We start from the raw sequence: 13,457 nt of genomic DNA, 5'->3' as shown, positions 1-13,457 counted from the left end.
AACTTGAGGTCCAGCTGCCGAAGTTCGGGCCAGACATCTGAAATACTCGGGTGCTTACAAAAGTACTTCACACTGGGGGAAAAAAAACACATTGGATATAGAGTCCAGACTCTTAAAAACATCGAAAAAAAACAGTACTCTTTGATTCAATCAGAATCTAGCTTAAATCAAGAACCAAGTCTCTTAATTTAAGCGGATTTCGTTTTGATTCAAGCAAAAATCCGATTGAATCAAGAGTATTTTTTCTTGTGAATGTTTTCAAGAGTCTGAACTCTAGATCAAATGTGTTTTTTTTCCAGTGCAGGTGTCTGACCCGAGCTTCAGCAGCTTGATTTCAAATTTTCGAGTGCGCAATCCGAAAACTTCAGAGATCCACATGACCTCAACTTCGGGTCCCATGCACGAAGTTTTTTTCTCCGTGTACTCCCCTATGTCCTATGTCATCTTTGTCTATCGCTTTGTCTATCAATTTCACTAATGAGCCGGCCGTAAGAGCGATTTCCCGAGCGGTTGTTACGTAGCAGCGTCTCGGAGAGAGATGAGCGGAGCTGACGGTACGGTGGACTTTCTCCAAACTTACGGTGGCCGGTTACGTCTTACGTGGCAGCGGCGACGACGGTGGTGACGAACGGGGATCGGGCGATTACGAGCTGCACGGAGCACGTCGTCGTCGTCGGTGCAGCTCGCGATGCCGCCGCGTGGCGTGGGCAAGGTCAAGATCGGGCGGGAGCAGCTAATGCACTCGTCTTGATTCATTATTCTCAACTATTAAGGCATCCGCAGACTCGGGTTTTTTTGCATTTTCTCGCCGTTGCGTTGCGCCAACCCGTTCTCCCGTCTACCCCGCTCCCGCGCCGACGAAACTGTACCAGTTTGCACGGCGCACAGTGGATCGAGTCAATGGGAGAGGTCGGACAAAGTTTGGAAAATTTAAACTTCTATAACTCCGTTCATACAAACCTTTGAAGTGGTTCCATTGGTTTCCCCCTCAAATTTTGTCCAATAAGCACTCCTTGAAATTTAAAATGTGACGAGATAAACGTTAAAAATTGCAGTTTTAGTCAAATTTTTCATGTCCGACCTGTTACATTGACTGGAATCACTGTGCGGCGGCGGCACGGGCCACGGACGAGGACGTGCGTCACCGGGGTTGTCTCGCCGCACTCCAGTGCTGAGGAAGAACGCTGTATCAACACTCGAAAGAAGCCAAATTTCCCCGGGTTAAACATGTATTTTTGAGGAACGTTATGAATTTTTCCCTTGATATTTTAAGATATTTTAAATAAAATTGCAAATCAAAATTGTCTGAAAATTTTGAAGAAGAAAATTCACAATTTCTCCCAGTAAATTCGTTCTTTTATTTGAGGAAATATGGCAACGTCCACAGGCTCATACGGCGTTTTTCTCTAACAAGGCAGCGCAGCCGCTCTCACGTATTTAACCCCGGTCTGACAGACTTGGATCCGATCCGAGGACTCCTAGCGTGCGCCTCGTCAAGACGCCTTAGAAATCCAGAGAGAGAGAAAGGGGTATCGAACAATAGGGTGTCTGCTAGTCCTCGATTTCCGGAAACTGATTTTTTAAGGGCGCTCCGAAAGTACTGAAAAAGCGCGGAAATTCTGCAAGAAGGTCCGGAATTTTTTCTGATTATTCTTCCAATTTGCGCCGGTGATAAATAACCTCAGCGGTGGTGGTGGCACACGTATCAAATCACGGTCCTCTAATACGGTAAATTATTTGGCATGCTAATTTTGGCTTGTTTTAAAGTTTTTCAAACGCTACGCACTCTTACAAGATCACATTAAACAAGGCATAGGAGACAATACAAGAAATTTGGCAACATTAAATTATACTTAAACGTTTTGTTTTGCAGCATTGCTGCCGACAGTGTGCTGAAAGAGATAAAAAGCCTAGAAAGTTTTATTGATCGGAAATGTGAAAATAGCGTGTGCAAATTCAGGATTGGGGCGCCTTCAATTGAAGTGATACTTCCAGCTTTGCCGGAGAGTTAGTTTAGTTGCGTGACCTAACTTAACCCCAACGTGACTCTGTTGCGATCGGTTCCCGTGCTTCGTGGCGGATCAGAATAATAAAACTCGGTCATACTCAATTATTGCAAAGACAAAATTTGTTCCAACGTTCCGGAATTACTTCTATGTCTTATTTTTTACAAGGATTCCATTAAATTGTTTTCCTCAAAGTTCTCCGTGAATATTTGTGAGAGCTTTGTATGCGTGGTAGATTAATGTTATCTCGGCTCCTGTTCGATCGATTTTTGTGAAACTCGGTATCAGGGCGTATTGTTTGACGAGAAACTCAAATTTTTCGTCAAATTTTCAAAATCCAAGATGGTGACGTGGCCTTAAGTGCTATAATGGCTTTCCCAAAATTATCAATTTTTGCAATTGAGATGTGAATACAATTTCCGTTAATTTTCAAAATCAATTTACCCTCAACTAATAAAGACCTTTAAATGAGCGCGCTTTTCAACACTGATATGTTGAAACTGCTTGTTTTGAGTCGGACGTAATCGATAATGAAGAATCAACCAACAAACTGAATCCTAAATAATGGTCCACATTTCGTTGCACTTTTCGCATACCTTTTTGCAGCCTTTCGTGCATGGTGGACTTTTTAAGCGATTTTTGTAGATTGATTCTTTTTGCTTACAGTGACGCCCATCTTTATTTCACGTTTGCATTGCGTATATTTTTAACAACCCAACATGGGCAGCAAAAAGTCTAAAGAAAACATCACCACACCACTAGAGTCCATTGCAGTGAAGCTGGGCGGCATGCATTTCTTAGCAAGATATGGCAAGGAGGTGTTAATCATTATTTACCTCTGTATCTCACTCTGCACGTAATTAACTTTTCCTTGTTCTTTATCGCAACATATTTTTTCCTATTCTTTCTCTTGTATGCCTGACCACTTTTTCTTTCGATTTATCGCCTCATCAGTGAAACCGAGGAACAGAACGTATGAGAGTTTGAATGTGCTGTGCAAACTGAGGGAGAATTCCTCATACCGCACGCGGCAAAAAAATGTCATCTCTTTTAATTAAACATTTAAAAAACAATTCCCAAAAAGAATATTTAACTTTTGTTGTCAGTTTTGACATGCATTCAATCTCCCTTTTTAACAGTGCTGGATTCTAGAGCTTCAGTTTATTGAACCCTTCTACAACACAGAAGTGCATGTTGTGACTAAAATGGTGGTTCTTTTCATTTGTTTTACTCTAATTTGTATTTAAAGTTTTTAAAATCAAATTCAAAGTAACTCTCTGACTCAAGATTAGTAGGTAACTCATGATGATGTAACACTTTAAATGATGTATAGAATTGTGATAATCATGCTGAGTAATTGCGTTTGCTTTTAAAGTCACTCTTTTAATTTTCCGCATCAAATTATACCGGACGGTATTTTATCTTCTTATGTGGGTTAATTTAGCTCGCAGTATATGCAAGAAAAATTGATTTAAAATGTCCTGTCTTTATTACGCAGTTTTTATTTGCAGATTTACTAGAGAGCAAATATGAATAATGAGATAAGGGATAACCAGAAACAAAATATGAGTAGGTGACAGGAAGTACGTAATTCAATTCTTGGAATCCACACTTCAAAAAAGTATAAACATTGCTGACTGAACGAACACATATCATGTTATTTATTCACACTCGAAGCACTTCGGCAAAACATTTACTTCACGTGTCCATGGATTATTTCCATAAGCACGTAAATGAATGATAAAGCTCAAATAATCGATAGCCCAAAAATATGGATACGATAAAATGAAACGGTAAATAAATGAGTAGAATTAGTTCGTGTGTTTTTCATGGTACTTTTATGTAGGTTTTACGTATATTTTTAATAAATTGCGTCAACAGTTTTCGGACTCGCGTGAAAGTACGCAATAATAATTTGGAAGTGTTTTCTTTAGTCTGTAAATAATCATATTTTCGGGCGAATAATAATGGGCTAAGTATAACTCCTAATTACTCGCCCTCTCATAATTTCAGGTATGTATGCGTGATAATTGATCAAAATAAGATTTTTGTACTTTCTTCGTTTCTTCCCTGTTTGTGCTAAACAGTTGACTCGATCCACTGTGCGTTGTCCTAATTAACTGGCGTGAGCAATGAGGATCCAGAAATTCACGTGCATTGCATTTTGAACTATAATTCCTCGCGCGGATTGGTCGACGGTATGACGCACTAAAGCTGAATGCAGGTAGTGCATTGACTTAGTCGATAAGTGTTTTAATAGGCCCGGTTTATCTAATCTTGGGCCAAGCATTTGAGTCGATGAGGAGACTCGAGATCTGTCAACGCAGTTTCGCCTCAAAAAGCTCCGGTCGCTCTCTATGAAAGCGTCTTCCTCGCGATTCCTCTCTCCTGTGCATAAATCCAAGCAATTTACCCTTATGAACTGTCTCTTTGCTTCCAAACTCGATCTGTCTTTAAAATTGTGTGTGTCTACCGATATTATTCCTTATTCGTGTAGTTTTCAGAACATAAGTTACGTCCAACCTCGTTGATGCAATTTCGCTCTCATCGCATGTAAGTTTGCGTTAGTTATTAATCTCGAAACTTTTGACGTTCATGTCTAAATGACCAGCGACTCTATTCTGCCGTGCTAGGAAGAGTGCCGTATGAGCCATCAAGCATTGCCATATGCCCTTCGACAAATCACGGTTTTTTTTGTGGAAAATTTGTGAATATTTCTCTTCAAATTTTTCAGTGGATTCCGTTCGTAATTTGATCTAAAAAGTCTGAAAATCTCCAGGGAAAATATGCATAACTTCCTTAAAAAATTAATATTTTCTGAGAGGAAATTTGGCAACATTCAAGTTCTCATACGGCGTTTTTACTTGAATAAATAGACTGTTTTTAGTAGAAATGCTCTGAGATCAATTTTTACACACCATGAGAACACTTATAACGTTCGATTTAAATCGCTTTTAAATTGGTGTTGTTTTTTGCAGTTCAGTGCTAAACGCACCAAGAAGTTACTGGAAAGCATCAGAAAGGAAACTTGTTGTATTGGAGATGATCCTTCAAAAGCAGTACGATAAAATTAAGCTTCGATAAAATTAAGGCTACAGTACTTCGATCGCAATTCTAACACGCTCATATCAGTACACTCATTCTAACACGTGACACCACCACTTCACTCCCCTTCCGGTTTCGAACAGGTGTCGACTTTTTATCAGTAAAGCAAGATTGCACTGTGTGACGTCATATTCGTTCCGAGCGACGTCATTCAAGCGCGAACTGAATGCAAAAGGTATTTTGATAATCGTGTTGAACGTCAGAAAACTTTGGTCACCCAAAACCAAAGTGCGAAAACTTTAAACACGAATTTCGTCTCTACCTCAGTGCATTGGCGCAGGATGTCAAAATAAAGACTCTCTTGTTTTGGAAGGCATTGGTTAAATTATTTTTACGAATGACAGACGCACCGGAGAAATGGTGCAGGTGCATACTTTGAAAAGTGTGAACCGTCTTCCAAGCCGGCTGGCTATCATTAGTGGCCAGCCAGAATGACAGCAGAGGTCAACTCCACAGCTTGAACATTATCCGCAACTTCTGTTTTTTTCGGTTGTACGTCGACGCCGAAATGGAATGAATAAAAACCTTAAAAAATAATCTTACGGTGTCCTAGTTATGAGCGTTACATTATTATTCGTTACTTTCGGTGGACATGAAATGTTTAAACTCTTGCACAATGAAAGAGGAATTCAAGGGCCAAGAGATGGGATTTTGCAAACCCGCTAAAAAGCTTTAAATACGCGAATGACATTTACTCGTGCGTCTGCCTTTAAGTCATCTCGTGATATTTCATGCTTAGTCAATTTTTCAATCGTCGTTTTAAAGCATTCTTTCTCTCATTATTCCGCAACAGTAATCACATGGCACGCGGCTGATTCTGGCAGTAGTAGACAGCACGAGGATGGTGCCATTAATCAAACGATGTGACTTTAATTTATTCAGTCGCAGATGATGTTTCCCTGGAAGCAACCTACTCGTATTACCCTCGCTGTGCAATATATTTAAGCCTAAACTATTCAGCTTACCGTAGGATATGTTAATGTATTTACTACAAATAGTTTAATTCTTTGGTACAGATCGGCCAATAAATACACTATGACACATCAATCCTAATTGCAATCAAGATACATAGAAGGCTGAATTTCTTCTCACTGTTGTAGATGAATTGGACTGAATTTTGCAATTTGGAGCTGCAAATTCTGGCTGATCTGAAAAAACACTTATGTGCATAGGGAAATTAATGACACATACGTTGGTTTTAAACCGAGCCGGAATTTATAGTTCCTAATTGCAAAATGTAGTCCAATTTAGGATGAATTGATCACTAACCACGCTATCTCCAGAAACTACGTATACCTTCAGGCGCAGGCGGAGGGCATTAAATATTTCCTTTCAGAATAACAAAAAAGTCAAGTCCATAGGCTGTTTTTTCTCTTCATATGTAGAAAATTGCGTATTCAATTTCTTTCTTATTTTATTTCAGCATCTATTCCGAATTTTATTCCGAACTAATAGTTGCGCTATCAGCAACACATGGGAACGCCAAGGGCAAATAGATCGTCGCACGATTCCAAAATGAGGCGATTCGATTTTTTCATCTACTTCGCGATCCTGCTCGGACCGAGTGGTTGAGGTTTGGTTTATTGGAGCTGTTGTAACATCTTAGCAAAGATGACAGTTCGTTTAGTCATTTAGAAGCGTGTTTTTCCTATGTAAGGTAGAGGAGATGGCGTGATTAGATGATCGCCGTAGGCATCCGTGATTATTTCGCCGGTCCCACCTTCTTCGAGGCGCACCCCTTATCGTGACCATCGGCTCATCAGTTATACTTCTATTCGCCCGTTGTTGCCGGTCAAAACCAAAATATAAGTTCCTTAATACCACTCCCGGAAAATGACTAGTGAAGGCAGGGAGAGGGTGTCGTCAAGGGCTAAAATTGGCCCATCCTATATCGGGTCCACGCTGGATCACTAAGTCTAGGGTTTTTCGTCGGTGGAAGATGACTTTTAAGACCTTAAGATATCGCCGAAAGGCGACAGCATGGATGTCCGGTGAGAGGTTGGCGACAAGGGGTGGAGGAGATCAGAAGGTGCCAATTGCCTGATGATCTCTGGGAGGATAGGGGGCAATGGCGATTGGGCGTCGCAGAGCGCGAGGCTGTCTGTGAAAGCGACTTTATGTACATGTAAGATGACTTTGAGGTCCAGTTACACGATCAAATTGAGCCATCAAATTGGGCCTCTCATTGGTCGCATCCTCACCTCAGGTCTTTTTCCACCAATCAGAGCTTCAATTTGATGGCTCAATTTGATCGTTAACTGGACCATCGGCTGTTTCAGATATTTCAGTGATTCCATCCGAAAGAGATGAGACGAATTTCGAAGGAAACTCGATTTCGAAAATTTGACACTTACTGCTCTCTCGGCTATGACGGCAGTTGTGGACATTGGATGGATAACACGTGGCATCAGTGCTCTCGGAGATTATGTGCTCACACGTGTGTTATCGGATTGTATAACTTTTCGAGTGGCATCCAGCGTGGTTGTCTGTGCTGAGGTCGGGGCGTCGTTTCGGGGTTGGGCAAGGCGCTCGCGCCGAGCCTGGACGCAGGCCCTCGGGTCGGGTTCCAGACGAGCGGGACGCGCGAGCGATCGACGAGCAGCGCAGGCGCAGACGAGAACCAACGGCATTGCTCAGGCCCTGTCTCCGACCTTTGACACTTTCCAGTTCGGGACTCCCATCGGGCGTCGTCATCGCGCAATCGGTGCCCGGTGACCACCGAAGATAAACCGATGAGCCCGCCGCGTCGCCGTCGCTGACTCTTTCTCACTGATTATGTCCGTCGCGTCGCGGATGGACGGCTCTTCATTTGTCCCGGCTCTTCAACACCGTTGCCGAGTCATTTAACAAGCTCACCACCAAGCCGGTCATAGTGACTCAGTGTGTCGAGCATCAGGATTTTCCCGATTCTGTCAGGATTTGAGGTCAACCAAGATTTAATCCCGGTTTCATCAGGTTTCGAGGAAAAATCGAAGTCGTAAAATCAGGATTCGAGAAAAGTCGGCCGTCCGAAATTCTAGAGTCCTGCATTCGCACACGCTTATGCAGAAATTTTAATTTTTATCCGCAAAAAATCAGGATTTGATCACGATTTGGAAAAATTATGAAATCAGGATTTAGCAGGGAAAAATCAGGATTTCCCTAAATGAAAAAAAACAAAAAAAAACTAGACACCCCGTGACTGTTTTTTTCGTTGGTTGCGTACGGAGACGAGAGACCCTCCGTTGATATCTTCGCAATAGTGGAAGCTTTTAACTTCGGGACCTCAGCATTCAACTGTTGGCCTACCTACTAACAATGTGTTGGGAGTTTCTTTTTGGAAACAGACCGAAGTTTGGGAAACTTGTTTGGTTCATGACGTCGCCCAAAAATAATCATCCACCCAGCAGGCAGGTCAACGGCCGAAAAAAGAGTGATGACTGTTGCTCCCTCATAACTGTCTATAAGGAAGTATTGAATCTCCGAAAGTAAAAGCTTCCTTCCTTTGTCAAGAGGCCAGTTGAGGGTCTCTTGTCTCTGTGTATGAACCAGATGGAGAGTACTAATTGCGCATGTAACCGATAAGAAGCGCGATGACGTCGAGGTAATCGGCGGAAACCGTGGTTTAAATTGTTCGAATGCAGCTGTTTTTTTTTTTTTTTTGCTACTGTTTCTCTTCAGTGGCAGTAGTTCCGCTGAACACGTCGGCAGTGAACGTGTTCAGATCTTAGCGCCGTCTCGGACAATAGTATATGTGAACGAATCAAAATTGAGCTTTGGGTGACGGACGCGTGACTTTGATTGGGAAAACAGAGGTAATTCGATTCTGGTGGAAAGACTTTATGAAAAACATATGGAATTTCAGCCTTTAAACTCCCTCTTGGCGTTAGGACGTCTCATGATACCCTCAAACCTCTCAACCATCGACATGTTCATCCAGCACTCATGGAAACGAGGGCCAGTACAACAAAACGCGAATACAGGAGGAGGTGGTCGGTCCCGATTATTGGATCTATATCGAATGACCTTGATCAATAAATCCCTGTCTTGGCAGTGCTGTTAATCCAGGCGCAGGTTTTCCGGCAGTGAGTGCGTGCTCCTCGAGTTAAAGTGAAAACCACTCTAACTTTTTTCATAGTGATTTATTTGATGACCCGCTTTTCGATAGTAAATTCGTCGTTCCCTAGACGAAAGAATTCATCTCAATGTTGCAACATTCCTACTCGAAAATTTTACTTTTAATCAGGAATCTGTTTGGTACCTCCAGTTTAGTCCCTTCCCTTTTTTGTCGGTTGGAACGGCACGCTTCATCCAATAGGATCATTCCATTTCGTCCTTGTCTTCTTTATCCATCTATTATAATAATCAGCCCGCAGTGCATAAGGCTTAGGGTGTGAGTCCCTGGTCGGTCGGTTTTTTTGGAGTATTCTCTTAATTTTGAATGAAATCCGACAGCTATGTTTTCGGTTCATAGCAACCTGAGCCTTGTCCACACGTGCTGATTCACTACAGAGTTAATTCACGATCACGATTTTGCCGTCTCGATCTCAGGAACTTGGAATGAATGTATCTGCCTGCGCTTCAGCGTCTCTAGCAGTGTTGCCAGACAAAGCCGAAGTTCAGCACTCTTCGTAATTTAAACCCATGTAAATTATCAAAGCTCAACTTGGCAACCTTGATCTCGAGCTCCGGAGCCGCCTCCGAAGAATCACTGAAACACCGAAATGTTGACGTTTTCGTAATCACCATACCGTATACTGTCGTTCCAATCCTACAACTAACTTTCTTAGAGAGCTTTCAATTTCACGCTGAATGCACGGAGCAGGTTCAAGTAATCGCTCCTGTAACCCCGTGATAGTCTTGGTTCCATAATGAGCTCTGGGGCCGAATTTCGTTGGTCCTTCCAACGTACTTAAATATACCTAGCAGTGGCGAGGCGTTATCTATCGATTATCGAAATTTTCCCGTTTGAAGCTAAGGTAAAGAATCGATTATTACGGTGTTCGTTGCGAACACCCTGTTTATCGATCCTTTTCTATAGGTTTAAATGGCAGATCAATCGTTGTATCGCAAAGTACGCACGCCACGCTACTGATACCTAGGACGAGTCTCGATTGCACTTAAATCCGGCTTAGCGCTTCTCATTGGCCGGTGGTGCTGTTTGGATTCATCGATGGATGTTGCACCTCTATGTAAAAGACCCGACGAAATTAGGTTCCAGCGGGCCGATTTTTGAAGTTAATGAACAAAACTATAGGCAAGAAGACATAGGAAGTATGGAGGGATCCCACTGGTGGAGGCGTGTGGTTGCAATGGACAAAAGAGGTAGATAATAGACTAGTAACAGCAACCCACGAGAGACCATATAGTTAGTCCAGCATTTTCTCCCTTAGTCTGTAGTTAACCCATAGGATCATCCCATACTCCCTATGTCTTCTTGGTTATAGGACAGTTCGTCAACGATTTTTTGTCCGCGCACCTGTTTTTTCCAGTAATTTACGTAAACGCGTTTTTTCGGCACGGGAGTTTTGGTCCACGTGCCAGTTGAGACCCAAAGTTAATTGGCCCACATGTAAATACAAACGACAATTGCTCACGACGTTTTTGGATGAAAATATATAATGTCTCGGAAGAATAAGGGTTTGCTTGTTTTTTTGTTTTGTCTGTTTGGTCCAACGGAGAATAATATATAGTTGAGAGTTTTGGTAAAAATGGGGGAGCGTCAATTCCATGAGACAAAATTCACTAAAACTCTCTACACCTCTTTGGTGTAACAGGACTTAATTATCTTTCAAGAAATTCCCACCTTGTTATACCTGAACCGTATAAACCTCTGTATTTGCCTCAGCTAAAGGCTCTTGGATTTTTCCTGTGTACGATAAGTATCTTGATTTATTTTGCGAGGAATGATTTGTACTTTTAAAGGATGCCTGTCATTCTTAATACGCTCAATTTCGTATAATACTGTGCAACACCTCTGTTGTGAAATAGTTGCTTCAGGCGCCGCCGCACGGCGGGCGGCCGGCCAGCGCGAAACGCGCATCGGCGCCTACAAACCTAAGTGGATACTTCAAGCATTGTGCGATGCGTGAAGTATCCACTTAGGTTTGTAGGAGCCAGTGAGCCTCTGCCGCTGGCAGCACGCCGCTCCGCTCTGTTAGGCTTTAATATTTATACTAGCATAGTCAGCGTTTTTTAACTCATGATTTTGAAATGTTTGCACACTCTGCATTGATTATTCTCATTTAAATTGATGGGGAAAAATATGTATCAATTTATCAAAGGAGAATAATAATAAAATGTGTGTTTTTTAAATATTGGTGGTTCCGTGTCAAATTTAATGATTTCCAAAGCACTTTAATTTTTTCTTTTATATTATGTGCTTTTATTGTGCTAGAGCGAGGTGTACGCGCAACGAAACGCTCAAAATTTGACGCATTTGACTCTAAAAGATCGATGTACAAATGGGTTAAAACTAAAGATTGCGTGCCTCTTGGTTTTTTCCCCTCTTATATTCATTCTTGCAGTTTCTGTCGGCACATAACTGCGGCTCATTGAGATTATTGTCGCTTGGAAAAGGTTTTACAAATATTTTTAAAAATATTTGTAAATTTTAAAAATATAAATGTTTTCAAAATGAAGTAATAATTTCGTAAAGAAAAAATTAAAAAAACAAAAAAAGTACCTAAACATATATAAGGTATATTGTGCATCGAATATTTTAAGGATAGAAATAAAACCAAATATTCACCAATGAGAATTCAAAAAGATGATTCAAAAGGAGGAAGTAATAACATTTCATTTAGAAAATGAGCAACCATAACAACACCTCCTTCTCTCAATTTCTCATTTCCATATTGTCAATGTAATTTTACGTACAGACTAAAATATAACGCTTGGACCAAGTCACTGTTGCTTATTTTACGTGTGGGCGTAAATTACTGGACGAAAAGGGTGCGCGGACAAAAAATCGTCGACAAAATGTCCTGAAACCGTCTTCTTTGTCTATCGCTATGTCTATCAATTTCAATAATCAACCCGCAGGATCGCATTCATAGTCGTTTCTTAAACAGACCTTCTCTATAGGGAGGCCCATACGGTATACATCGTGATTAAGAAAATAGTGAAGAAGCCTTTAAAGTTACATCATAGAAAGAAGAATTGGGCCTTCACAGGTTTACGGAAAGTCTCCAGGGTCATGTTGTTTACGTTGCTGTTAAAAATATAAGTCATGAGCAGATATTTGGCAACCCTAAATGCAGTTAGACTGAAAATCGTTGAACTTGTCGGCAAGGCGTTATCCTCGAATGGGGAAACGGCGATCTACACTCGAAAAAACTCATTTCGTCGCTCGGTTTTTCCAACCACACACAACAAAACCATTCTAAAAAGCCAGCGTCATCCAGTTTGCTCACCTTATAAATCGGTCGTCGGAGAGACGTGGTTCGCGCCCGGCCGCAATCGCTTTTTTCCGCGGCGGAGTTGACAAATCTCCCGATTCAGTCGCACCTCCGGCTTTTTTTTCACGTCGAAGTGGCAACCTCGCATCCTTATTAATGGGCCGCACCTTAAATTCGTCGATCGTCTCCGGCTTTGTTACAGCGCAGTTTTTTCCAATCTATTATCAGGTTTGTGTCAATGTTGACTCATCAGTATTCATCCTTTAATCCCCGCATTCGGAGTGTTGCCGATTCTTCTGCGATTATTGTCGGTAATTTGCCTCTGAGTGGACTGGAGAGTGGGCCAACTCTTTTGGCAACGTCGCTCGACCGATCTCAACCATTCATCAATCGGCCGCCGCGCCACGCGTCACCGTCCAACGTTTCCGCCTCCTACTGCCATGCTAAGGAAAAACGTCGTATGAACACTCGAGAGTTGCCAAAATTCCTTTACTAAAATGTTTATTTTTGGAGAAATTTATGAATATTTTTTCCTGAAATTTTCAGGGACTATGGTTGAAATCGAGAGCAAAATTATCCGAAAAATTGGAGGGAAAATGTTCATAATTTTACCGGGTAAGTCGTGTTTTACCAAAATAAATTTGGCAACGCCTGAAGGTTCATACGGCGTTCTTCCTTAGCTCGGCAGCCTAGGTGGAAGTAGGTGGTGTTCAATGCTGCCGTGCTAAGGAAAAACGCCGTATGAGCCTTTAGACGTGGCCATATTTCCTTCGATAAACCCCGGATTCATTGAGAAAATTCTGAATATTTTTTTTCCTCCAATTTTTAGACAATTTTGTTCGTAATTTAATCTACAATACCTGAAAACTTCAAAGATAAATATGTGTTACTTTCTTCAAAAATAAAAAAAAATTCGGTGAAGATTTGGCAACGTCTAGTGGTTCATACGGCGTTTTTCCTTAGGATG

At 41.6% G+C, this 13,457-nt stretch overlaps 1 protein-coding gene across 3 annotated transcripts in view; it reads left to right on the top strand.

The window, feature by feature from the left end:
• The window catches only part of LOC109043088 (rho GTPase-activating protein conundrum), a 72,560-nt gene that overhangs the window by 22,716 nt on the left and 36,387 nt on the right, over positions 1-13,457 (top strand). For 2 of the 3 annotated variants that reach the window (XM_072306099.1, XM_019060137.2), the window contains exon 1: positions 4,348-4,559. The exons of the other annotated variant lie outside the window; for it this stretch is intronic. The gene's annotated coding sequence lies outside the window, so the exon portion shown is untranslated. Of the gene's footprint in view, positions 1-4,347; positions 4,560-13,457 lie in introns of those variants that run through there. 3 annotated transcript variants of the gene reach the window in all.

The sequence above is a fragment of the Bemisia tabaci genome, chromosome 1 (genome assembly GCF_918797505.1).
Source record: "Bemisia tabaci chromosome 1, PGI_BMITA_v3".
NCBI lineage: Eukaryota > Metazoa > Arthropoda > Insecta > Hemiptera > Aleyrodidae > Bemisia > Bemisia tabaci.
This window is presented reverse-complemented; position numbering and strand designations above follow the sequence as displayed.